Below are 12,886 nucleotides of genomic sequence, written 5' to 3' on the forward strand. Positions count from 1 at the left end.
CTATGCTGTTGGATTGGTAAGTCAGTTTATGCAGGCTCCAAGGAAACCACATTTGGATGCGGCTAGACGCATACTTAGGTATGTGAAGTCCACATTGCAGTATGGACTATTTTATGAGACTGGGGTTCAGATACAGTTGCATGGATACACTGATGCTGATTGGGCTGGTAGTATTTCTGATAGACGATCTACCAGTGGATATGTATTCTCTTTTGGGAGTGCTGCAGTCACTTGGAGCAGCAAGAAACAGCCTACAGTTGCCTTGTCGAGCACAGAGACTGAGTACAGGGGTGCAGCAATGGCTGCATGTGAGGTAGCTTGGTTGCATAAGCTACTTTATGATATGCATCAGTCTACAGATGGGCCAGTTGTCATTTATTGTGACAACATGAGTAGTATACACTTGGCAAATAACCCAGTCTATCATGCTAGAACAAAGCACATTGAGGTGCATTATCACTATGTGCGAGAGAGGGTTTTACTAGGTCTTATTGATCTAGTTTATGTCAGCACAGAGGATCAGGTAGCTGACATATTCACGAAGGCATTGGGCGCAGAGAAGCTGCGCAAGTTCAGAGACATGCTTGGTGTGCAGGAATTGGGATTGAGCTCGAGGGGGAGTGTTGAGATATCGAGCTCCACTCGTGATACGCCAGGGTGACCGTTGTATATTTATGTCACCGACTTGTCAGTTGCAGACGCGGTTGGTACACCGCCCATGAATAATAGCTACATGATAGCTATCCTTATCTACTCTAGTTCGTGGCTCAGTTAGTATGCCACCTTAGTTAGTTGAGTTTGGTTTGAGACCCATATATAGGGTTCTTCTATTTCTTTGTACTTGAGTTCTTTTGGCTTACACAACTAAAAAGAGGAAAACTGTTTTCAGTCTCCACCCTTGTGTGTCTTCCCCCATTGTGCAAGCAAGAAAGCTTCAAGCGAGACTCCTTCCTTCTCTCCCATAATCTTGACACCTCACGCTCTCAACGGTGGGTCAAAGGCCTACTGAAAACAATTGCTATGCATATCCAGGAGCTGACTCTGATACTTCTAATTTCCTCTAAATGATCATGCAAAGAGGTGGATGCCTAGTGCTCAAACATTTTAAAAACCAGCAGCGTGCAAGTGCAAAACATCTCTTTCATGCTTTTCTTTCTAACCGCTTTGTGCTTCGTTGCAACACCTAGCACCGAAGTGATCTTCGTGCTACTAGGTTTTAATTTTTATCATTATTATTCCGTCCTAGATGCGATGCATATAAAATCAGCAAATTATTCCTCATGCTCAGCGGCATTTAACCATTTTTCCACAACTCTACCCTCCCCCGTTGATAGTGCATCATTGCATTCATTTCTTTTAGGGTTTCCTTGTCATTTTATGTGGAGAAAGGAAGGAAACACGCACTAAAACATATGAACAAGGCTGAACTGAAGCATAACTTCATGCCCCAGCCTTGCTATACATCAACAAACATAAATCCTATTTTTCTATATTTTTCGTAGCCCCAAATGTATTTTTCCCCTATTTTTCATGGTTTTCTTATCATTTTCCCGCCATTTTCTTCATTTTCTTGTATTTTTTAAATTGCTAAAAATTAAGTTCAGTTTATGGGCTGTGGCCCTTAGTTCATTTCAGCAGAAACAGAAATTTTAGTAGGTGTGGATTAATTTATTGCATCATTTTTAGCCCAAAAAACCCTATTTTCCTTCATTTTTATGGTTTTTCGTGTCTCGGTTCCCTATTTTCTGCTAACCCACACATGTTTTCCTGATTTTTAAATGATGAACAGCTAGAAACCAACTCAAAGCACGACATACTCAAAACTCAATCCATATGAACACATTTTTATCAACCAAATTTGCATCAAAAGACCATTTTCTTTGTAAAAACAATTATTACCGTGTCTTGCGGGTTTTTTCATTAAATTTGGCACGTCCCATGATTGATTTCCAGCCATGAATTCTGCTTGGAATCAGCAATCTACAATGGTTTTGCATTGCTCTTTCATCCCGTCAAGAATCAGCATCCATCCGGCCGTCCATCTCCACCCTATTCCTTCAAGCACGAACGGGGGCTAAGAGGAGAGAGAGAGAGGAGAGAGAAAGACTGATTTTCTCTCTCTCCAACCAGTCCGCCATTGCGGGAGCGGAGACCGGCGATTCACTCTGCATGATGCTTTGACCAGGCCTGGAGGTTCATCACTATGGCTTCTTTGCAAGCCCTGCAATCGATTGGGGGGGGGGGCGCGTTTTTTTCGGCGGCTATTTTCAGCCGCCGCCCCCCCTCCATATCCACGATTTTTTGAAGGGGGGGGTGCCAAAGGTCACCCCCCCTCTCTTGCACCTTTTGAAATTTCAATTTTGGGCCCCCTCTTGGGCACCCCGACCGGTTTCGGGCCAACTCTCGCGTGCGAACTCCGAACTGCGTTCTGAAAATTTCTGTGAGCTCGTCTCAACATTCCGGACAGGCCTGCAGCTTCACTGACTGGCATGGGCGCACGGAAAAATTATGAAAATTCTCGGAGTGTCGTACGGGCGCACGTCAAGTACTTGACGCTTAAAATCGTGCTCGCTCGAGCTGCCGCCTTCGTGGTTGAGCATTTTCCCCCGCATTTCCATATTTTTCTCCTATTTTTAGGCATGTTCCAGGGCCTAAAATCCATCCTTCACCGCTGCCGCTGCTATACACGAAGAAGAAAGAGAAGCGTGCAAGGGAGAAGGGAGGGAAGGTGCAAAGAGAAGGTATAAAGGGTTTCATCTTCAGGTCTTTGAGGTAGGTACATTGCCTCTTCTTGCTTTATTTTTACGTTCTTTTGTTTTCTTTTTTTATTTTTCTTTGCAAAAGAGATACATGGAAAGAGAGGGAGGGAGGAAGGGAGGGAGAAGAATGAAGGGAGAGGAAGAGAGAAAGAGGGAGAGAAATGAAACAAAGAGAAAGAGGAAGAGAGAAATGAGAGATGAAGGGAGGGAGAGAGGAGGATGTGTGAGAGAAACAACAAGAGAGAGAGAGGGGGGAGAAACAAAGAGAGAGGAAACAAAGAAAGGGAAATAGAGAGAGAAAGAGAGGGGGAGAGAAATAGAGAGAGGGAGAGGGAAGGAAAAGAGGAGGAGGAGGTAGAAAATAAGAGTGAGGTAAAGAGAGGAAGGAGAGTGAAAAGAAGAGAGAGAGAGGGAGAAAGAGAGATAGAGAGAAAAAATAGAGAGCAAGAGAGAGGGAGAAAGAAATAGGAAAACAAATGAGAGAATGAGAGAGAAGGTTAAGAAAGAAAAGTAAAGGGAGAGGGGGGAGAGAGAGATAAAGAGAGGTGGGTGACATTTCTTTCAATATCTTTGTTTCTTAAGCTTTTTATTTTCTATCTTTGATTGTCTTTGAAATGAGATGAGTTGAGTGAGAGTGGGGAGGAAAGGAGGGAGAGAAATAGAGAGAAAAAGGGAGGGGAAGGAAGAGAGAGATGGAGAGAAATAAAAAATGGGAGAGAGAGGGGCTTCATAAAAAAGTGTCAAAACCCGAGCATGGCATTTTATAGGTTTGTAAAAAAGAGAGAGAGAGAGAGAGAGAGAGAGAGGCCGCCATCACTGTCGCCATCCAGAAGAGGGAGGAGACAAGTGTAAAGGAAAAGGAATGAACTCCCGAAGGAGAAAAAAAAAAGAGAGAAGTACAAAGGGATTCTTCTTCAAGCTTTGAGGTAAGTGCTTTATCTCTTCTCTCTTTGTTTTTCTCTTTTCTTTACTTCTCTCTTTCTTTTTGTTGATGAAGAGTGTATAGAGAGAAGAAGTGAGAGAGATCAACGTGTGCAAGGGATATTGAGAGAGAGGGAGAGAGAGAGGTCGATGCCACCACCAATCCACCACAAAAAGAGAGGGGACAATTGCAAAGAAGAAGGAGGGAATCCGTGAAGGAGAAGAAGAAGAAGGAGAGAAGCACGAAAGGATTCTTCTTCAAGCTTTGAGAGGTAAGTGCATTATCTCTTCTCTCTTTGTTTTTCTCTTTTCTTTACTTCTCTCTTTCCTTTTTGTTGATGAAAAGTGTATAGAGAGAAGAAGTCAGAGAGATCAACGTGTGCGAGAGAGAGAGAGAGAGAGAGAGAGAGAGAGAGAGAGAGAGAGGTCACTGCCACCGCCAATCCACCACAAAAAGAGAGGGGACAACTGCAAAAAGAAGGAGGGAACCCGTGAAGGAGAAGAAGAAGAAGGAGAAAAGTGCGAAAGGATTCTTCTTCAAGCTTTGAGATAAGTGTATTATCTCTTGTCTCTTTGTTTTTCTCTTTTCTTTACTTCTCTCTTTCTTTTTGTTGATGAAGAGTGTATAGAGAGAAGAAGTGAGAGAGATCAACGTGCGCAAGGGGGATTGAGAGAGAGAGAGAGAGAGAGAGAGGTCACTGCCACCGCCAATCCACCACAAAAAGAGAGGGGACAACTACAAAGAAGAAGGAGTGAACCCATGAAGGAGAAGAAGAAGAAGGAGAGAAGCTAAAGGATTCTTCTTTAAGCTTTGAGGTAAATGCATTATTTCTTTTCTCTTTGTTTTTCTCTTTTCTTTACTTCTCTCTTTCTTTTTGTTGATGAAGAGATGTATAGAGAGAAGAAGGGAGACAGATCAACACAAGGGAGATTGTGAGAGAGAGAGAGAGAGAGAGAGAGAGAGAGAGAGAGAGAGGCTGCCACTGTCGCTACCATTGCCACTGCATCCCCAAGAGGGGACAACTACAAAGTAGAAGGAGGGAATCCCCAACCTCTGTCTCATCTCCATCTTGCCCTCCTCGAGCTTGCATGGCAGGCACCAAGCAAGCATGTCCCCATTTCTCGGCCATGGGAAGGCCTCATGCCAAAACCCGCCACTTGGAGCACAAGGTGGAGCCTCCTCTAGTGCAGCAACAGGTGCTCCCCCCCATAGAGCACAATGACCACCAGAGAAGAAGCGGAGATGGAAATCGGCCACTATCGCCCTTCAGAGATAAGGAGAATGTAGTGCGGATACGAGCTTCTCATCCCGAAAAGATCTTTTCATAAGGACGTTGTTTGGGAAGGTATGCAAGACTTGGAGCTCAAAGGGATGGAAAAATTTTGGGCACGAGTGTGGGATGGCCCACCAGTAGGAAGGTAGACTGCTGCAGATATGACGACAGAAAGAAGAGCCTACATGATGTACTACATGTATCTTCTATTACCAAGAATCTATTGTTGATTGGACAGATGACAAAACAAAATTTGCAAGAATCTACTGTCGGTTGGATAGATGATTTCAACTGATATACATAGCTGTACATTCGGAAGTAGAAGGATGAGGTACTCAATGTCTTTAAGCAAATGGGTTTATAAAGAGAAATGCAAGTCAGATGGTTTGTTGGAAAGGTATAAAGCCTGGCTCGTTGCAAATGCACAGCAATACGACCTAGATTATGAGGAGACTTTCAGCTTGTTTGCCAAGATGGAAATGGTGAGAATAGTCAATGCATTACTGGCTTCTAAGGGCTGAAAATTATGAAAAATGGATGTCAAAAATGCATTTCTGAATGGTGACTTGCTTGAAGAGATATATATGGAGTAGCGTGAGGGTTATGTACACAACCTGAGGTGTATATAGATGCTAGCTAGCAACCCCGTCTATCATGCTAGATCCAAACACATAGAGATTCATTACAATTTTATCAGTGAAATGGTACTTGCAGGACAGATTGATCTACTTCATGTGAAGACAGAAGACCAAGTAGCCGATATCTTTACCAAATCACTTAGTAAAGAGAAATTTGTTCGTTTCAAGGATCTACTTGGAGTACATCAACTAGTCTGAGCTCAAGAAATGGAGTTTGAGAAGGGGGAGGATGAGCTTGATTCTTTTGATCTTAAAATAATACCTCCATCCATTGAGATTGAGGGTGAAGACAAGAAAGAAGAGATAGAAGATGACTTAGATGTAGGTAAAAACAAGAAGGAAGAAGTAGAGCTTAGAGACACTACCACTCCCTATATAAGTGTTTCTGGCTCCAACACCATAGTATAACTCTTATAGATGTCCAAATGCTCCCCCAAAAAGACTTGAACAAGTTTGGAATAAGCTGGAGTGAGCACAAGTTCAATGGGACTTATTCATACCTCAAGGTCCTGACTATAATGAAAGCTTGAAGTGAAACTCTTCTTCTTGGGCCTAACAGGTGATTAAAAATCTCCTTGAGTAATACTTTTTTGAATTGATTATATCTAGCTTTTGCAATCACAAGCTCTTTTTCTTCTCGAGCCTAAGCAAGTGATGAAAAAGCTCTTTGCGAAATACCTTTTCGAATTGATTATATCTAGCTTTTGCAATCAAAGGATTTAGTTTTTTTTTTAAAATTTGATACACAATTTTTAGACATTAGGTGTAGGTGACATTGGCAAATGAATTATGCAAGAATATTTAGTGCATATAGCTAGAAGGGTGGCAGCGCTGCATGCCTTGCCACCTATTTTTTTTCCCATTTGTAACCGTCGCTATTTGCGTCGGAAATTTACTCTGCAACTATAGTTATAAGCGTTGCTATTACCGTTGCTAATCCAATTAGCGATGCAAATAGCGAGGAATCGATCGCGTCGCTATTAGCGACGCGAATAGCGATGACAGGGGTAATTTTTTCCATGAGTAATTATATCGCTTTAAACGTCGCTATTTGGTCTATATGTTGTAGTGGATGTTTGCAAACTTTCTTCTTCCACTGAAGAGTTGGAGATTCTTATTACCAAAGCCACTTTCCACAAGAAGATGTTCCCCTAAAAGCACTCTTTACAGAAGTCCTCATGGAGACTCAAGGTCCCCTTCCTAGTTAGATTCATCCTGGAAATATTGATGATAGGACAACAAATGTAGTCCCATTGCCAAGTTTTAAGGGAGAGTACAATGACGACCCTGATTTTCATGTGGCAGAGTTTATGGTAGTATGTGTGGCTAACAATGCTAGAACCCCCGAGCATTGGTTAGAAATATTTCCAGACACTTTCAAGGGCATGGCTTTTCAGTGGTATGAGCGACAAGTAGCAAGAACTTTTGGCACATGGAATGAGCCTTCCTCACTAAATTTAGGTGTGAAGGTTTTGAAGAGAGGATGCAAGAGGAGTTCATGAACCTAAGTGTCCTCTGGAGAAAGAGTAGAAGCTTATGTCTCGCAAATGGAATCCATCCTGAAGAGATGGACCAATCATCATTTGGATGAAGGCATCTAGAAAGTAGTGTTCCTTAGAGGCCTACAACCAGAAGTTTACAAGTTTGTGGAATTGAGAAGACCAGTCAATTTTAAAGCTGCAATGGAAGGTGTAAGACTGTATGATGAAGTTGAAGCAAGGTTGTCAATGACCCAGAAAGAGGAGTCTTACCTCCTCCCATGCCAGGAGTGGTATACCCACTAAATGCAATCCCAAGGACAGTTCCTACCCCTATCCCTAGATGCAAACAATGCCATAGTACAATGCACCTTATCCACACTGGCCGTAGACGACAATGCCTCAAATGATGGTTCAACCACAACAGCAGTGGTCTCGAACGGTTTCTCCAATGGCGACTCAACAACAGTGGAATCCTACCCACTGGAATCAACAACCCCAATTCTCAACAGGAGCTCTGAATCAGAACCAAAACAGAGAATCTCTTGAATCAACCCAACCCATTTATGTAGTAATTACAAAAGCTTCCAAAAACCCTACTACTAGTACTTTAGGAGGTGAAAATTTGAAGGACTACCTATCCAATTCAGTGGCAAGTATCAAGAAAGAGCTTATGGATGTGATTATAGAGCACCTACAGACGCTGAAGGTGAATAGCACCAATATATCCACTCCTGTGGGAGGTGGGAGAGATTTGATGTGTTCTAATACATGGTGTGGAAAGTGCCATCGAGCGGGACATTTAGTCATTGAATATACATGAAAACCAACCCTTCCTAGAGCTTTTTGTTTATACTGTTTGAGGAAGAACCATAGAAAGGATATTTGCTCTTTGAAAGTGATACAGGAAAGAAGAAAGAAAGATGAAGATTTAAGATTCAAGTTGCTTGAATCCAAAATGACAATGTGGGACATTGTACCAAAGCCTAGGAAGTTTGGTCCTAATTTTGGTCCAAGGAGGTTTCCCTCTCAAAGTTACAAAGGACGACAGTTTGCTGGTGGTGGTGGCCAGAGATTAGAAGTGGAGTGTTACATATGTGGAGAAAATAGTCATATCTCACCGAATTGTCGAAACCCTAGAAGTTTTGTGGATTACAAGCCCTTATGTAGTTTATGCAAAGGAAAAGGCCGTACTACAGAAGATTGTCCAAGTCGAGCCCCTATGAAATCTACTTCTGATACCCAACAGAAGACCCAATAACCTACTTCCAAATTAGTGGAATTGGAAGTGAAACATGTGCAAAGAAAGGAGAACCTGTAGTTCCAAAAGAGAATGTTCCTTCTGCCAAGACTATGAAGTTCAACCTTTCTGAGGATAAGTAGAACAATGCAATCCAAAATATGAAAGTACATAGCACTACACAGCCACAAAGAGCTACAAAGACAGTTGTGGAGACAGAACCAGAGGTCCAAGAAACAGAGGATGCAAAAGTACCTCCTCATGAAGAAAAAGCACAAATGTTGCTACTCCTAGAAGAAAAACAAAAGATAAAAGTGGAAGTGGCCCCATTTCCCAGTCGGCTAGAAAAGCATGTGGATCCTATCAAAGAGTATGATTTTGTCAAAAACCTAGATACCTTTAAACCAAAGCTAAGCTTTCGACACTTGTTGATGCTATCTCCTAGTTGCCAAAAAAGATTTAAAAGCATCTTGACAAGAAGACGCAACCTAAGGATTGCTCCCCAAACAACAACAAACTCCAACAGAGTCGTAGAACCCATGAAGGAAGTAGATGTGGCTAATGCCTTCCTGGATCCCGGAACCCTAGAGATTGGCATATGGATAGAAGGATGCTTTATTGCAGATGCATTGATTGATAGAGGCTCATCAGTAAACATAATGATGGATGTAATGAAGGATCTAGGCTTCCAAGGAATGAAACCTACACAGTGGCTTATCAGATTAGCAGAACAAAGCAGAAAACCGTTGGGCATCCTCCCATACATAAAAAAACAACCCTTGTAGGAAGAGACTATTGGCTGACATATTCAGTGGTCAAACCAAATTCCTACGGGACCTCATACCCTCTACTATTGGAAAGACCTTGGCTTTTTGAAGCAAGAGCAAGGACAGAATAGTTCAAAAGAATCCTAACCCTAGGCATAGGACCCAATAAAGTGGTGTTGAATCTGTATGGATCACAAAAAGGCAATGGATCTACATCCATTAAAGTCATAATAGACTCCTCCAATGAAGTAACAAATGGTACATCAAGAGATGAAGAGGCTGTCAAACATATCTTTTCCAAGAAAATAGAGGCACAATCCCTAACAATGGGCACTATAAGCCAACTACTGAAGGAAGTAAAGTCTTTGTCCATGGGAGAATACCTCCTGCCTAAACCCGAATTAACTTCTGAAATCAATTATGACAGTGAAATAGAAGCATGGATGTACTATTCTCCCTATTACATGGCATCGCAGAGACAAAGACAGAGTTAGAGACAGAGCCATAAGGAGAGACAGAAGTAGAGATAGAAGCAGAAGCAGAGGACATAATAGAGAGCTTGTTATCCTCTTACAGAAAATCCACAAATGTAGAAACAGAACCTAAAGAGGATGAAAGTGATAATGTAGATGAAGATTATGAAAGTGAGCTAGAAGGATTCATCCCACTCACAGAAGGTAGAGATGAGGAAGATGTTCTTAACGTTCCTGATGCCTTGGAAGTAGAAGATCCCTTTCTGTTTGACAGAATGATGGTGGTACCCTTTGGAATGATCTATGAATCATGTCATACGCAAAGCCTTTATAAGAAATGGATTAATAAGAATAGGGTTTCCTTTAACAATGGCTCTTGTCGTCCAAAGTTACTCTTCCTTAAAGAAGATGATGACAATGCACCTTGCCAACAACCCCCAGTCCTGCAATTTAAACAGAATGTAGGAAGTTCCTATTATGTGATGCTCTTAAATGCATATTCAGAAGACAAATTCTCGAGCCAAGAAGTAACTGATTCCCAATCCAAACATGAAACCTTAATGACACCCTTTCAACCTCCCAAAGAGCGAGCTCATCCTTCATTAAAAGACAATAGTAGTTCCAGTGCATCATCAGAAGATGAGACCACTCCCTTGAAGGAGTAGAAGAATCTTTATCGAGAAGCAATTCATGGGATATTTATCCATGAAGTGGAAGGTGAAAGGCAATTGACATTCCTGGATGCTGATGGTATTGAACGTCACACCTGAAAGTGGGTCTAAATCTTCTAGAAGAAGAACTAGTGGTCCTGTGAGACCTACTAAAGGAGAACTTAGACGTGTTTGCAAAAGGAGAAATTAGTCATATAAAGATCTAAAGGGGATTGATCCCACTGTATGCCAACACCGCATTGATCTAGAGATTATGCCAGACCTATGAGGCAAAGAGAGAGGCGCATGAATCTCAAGTATTCTCCTCTGGTGAAGGCTAAATTATTGAAGCTCCTTGAAGCTGAGTTCATTTATCTCGTGGCTAACAGTGAATCCTAGGGGGTCCACTAGGGTTTACCGTATGGTACCACGTGAGTGTAAGGAAGGGGGGTTATTTAAGGAGAGGAAGGTACATTTTATAAGGTAAGGTCCCATAAATAGGGGGTAGATAAGGGGTATTTTCATATATTTCTTGCACGCAGGTGACGTATCCTTATTACTACTAGTGAATCCCCCATGTAGTGAGTGGGTTTTGCCCATTGTGGTCGTACCCAAGAAGAACAGGAAACTTTGAATATGTGTGGAATTTTGAAAGTTGAACTTGAAGACAAACAAGGATCATTTCCCTATCCCTTTCACAGACCAATTGTTGGACACAATGGCAAGCCATGAGCTCTATTCCCTCTTGGATGGATTCAACGGATACAACCAAGTCCAAATCATAAAAGAGGGCAAATCCAAAACACCTTTCACAACAGAATGGAAAATCTATGCTTACAGAGTAATGTCGTTTGGGCTTTGTAATGCTCCTACTACCTTTCAACGAGTGATGATGGCTGCTTTCCAAATCTATCTATATGATTTCATTGAGGTGTATCTCGATGACTTCTATATCTATAGGCTAATCCGTGAGCATTGAGGACACCTAGAGTAATGTTTTGACAGATGCTGAGAGTATGGGATTTCTCTCAGCCCTGACAAATTTGTTTTTGGTGTCTCGTGAGACGTTCTTCTGGGCTAGATCGTCTCTACACAAGGGATAGCAACAGATCTTGCTAAGATTGAGAAGATTGCCCTCTTGACAACCCCAACTAACCTTAAGAAATTGAGGGGATTTCTTGGCCATGTCGTGCAAATCCCTCAAAGTGATGATGAAGAAGAGTAAGATGATTCAGACTTCTTGATGCTTCCTTGTTTCTAGTCGAAACAATTATCCCATGGTACGCAGACATAGCTAGACAACCCATCAATTCCCTTTTGGGAGTCGCACTACCCTTCTCCTTGTGCTACTGATACCCATTACGCTCTTCTTTATCAGGTTTCATCCTTCTGCTAGCCCCTCCCAGACACCTCCCATCCTTACTCTGTTCTCCTCTCACCTGATCAAACAGTGGTAGTGACAATGGTCCTCACACATGGTATTTCTACCATCCTCTTTATTAAAAGAAAAAAAATGTAAAAAGAAGAAAGAAAAAAAAGCAAAAAAACGAACAAACAAACTGCTATGAGAGAAAAGGAAGCAATTCCCTGTCATAGTAGGCCTCGTTCCAAGAAAAGGTGGTAAACACCCTTGGGTGAGAAGCTGGATGTGGAAAAGGTGGTAACACCCCATTGTTCAGGATAGCTGACTCACCAGCAGACCTTCTTCAAATACAATTTCAAACCACCTCTCTTGGTGCGTTGTCTGTGCAACTTTATCAGTTCATCTGACCTCTTCAACAGACGATCTCTTTTCCAATCCAATCGAAGTACCTGATGTGTTGGTTGCCTCCCTAGGTACGCCTCATCTCCAACACCCTGATGACAATTATAGACGAAGCAATCTTCATCAACAAACAATTGAGTGATGTGAGCTTTCATCCTAATAGGATGGGCTATGAGTATGATATACCCTGTGTATCTATCACTGAGTATGAGATAGAGGGTGGGGTGAGTGACCAGTCCTTGCCCTTTACATTTAACAGAGAGGTATGATGTGTGAATGGAGTGTTGCACGCATGGGTTGGGTCTCTCAATGCACAAAGCATGATCTGTTCCTGTGCACTGCACTATAAGGCTCCCTGGCCTTCCTTCTCGCACTGTATGCCAGCATAGGGCAGGATACACTACTGCAACACCATCAAATGCACACAAGGCATACAACCTTTGCACAACCGATTGTGAAAATAACAATAATGGGTATAAGGATCAGGTTGCCCTCTTGTATTCTCAAACAGAGTGTTAGTCAGAAACAGAGGGGGGTTGAGCGTGACGACTCATGTTTCCTAAATCACTCATCAAGAGGTGAGACTGAGGAACGTTACAACACTTGGTGCAAGGTATGTTTTCCTTTTCCTATGCACCCACGGGATGGGTCTCTATCATCATCACGCACAATAAGGATCCCTAGCCTTCTTGCTTACACCTATGCTAGATAGGGTTAGACACACTAATGCACCATGAATTGTGCACCCTGGCATACTCCCTTTGCACCATCCCCCTTGTCGATTACTAAACTAGGTATGAGATTTGGGTTTCCATCAATATTACCTCGAGTGATGTGCGTTATGGGGCGACTGATTGATCTCTCATCCCATCTGAGTGCCCGTGAGCTGAGTGACTATCCTTCGTCAATGACTCCTACCCC

The sequence above is a fragment of the Lygodium microphyllum genome, chromosome 13, assembly GCF_053477565.2.
Source record: "Lygodium microphyllum isolate KBCC chromosome 13, Lygodium_microphyllum_v1.1.10, whole genome shotgun sequence".
Taxonomy (NCBI): domain Eukaryota; kingdom Viridiplantae; phylum Streptophyta; class Polypodiopsida; order Schizaeales; family Lygodiaceae; genus Lygodium; species Lygodium microphyllum.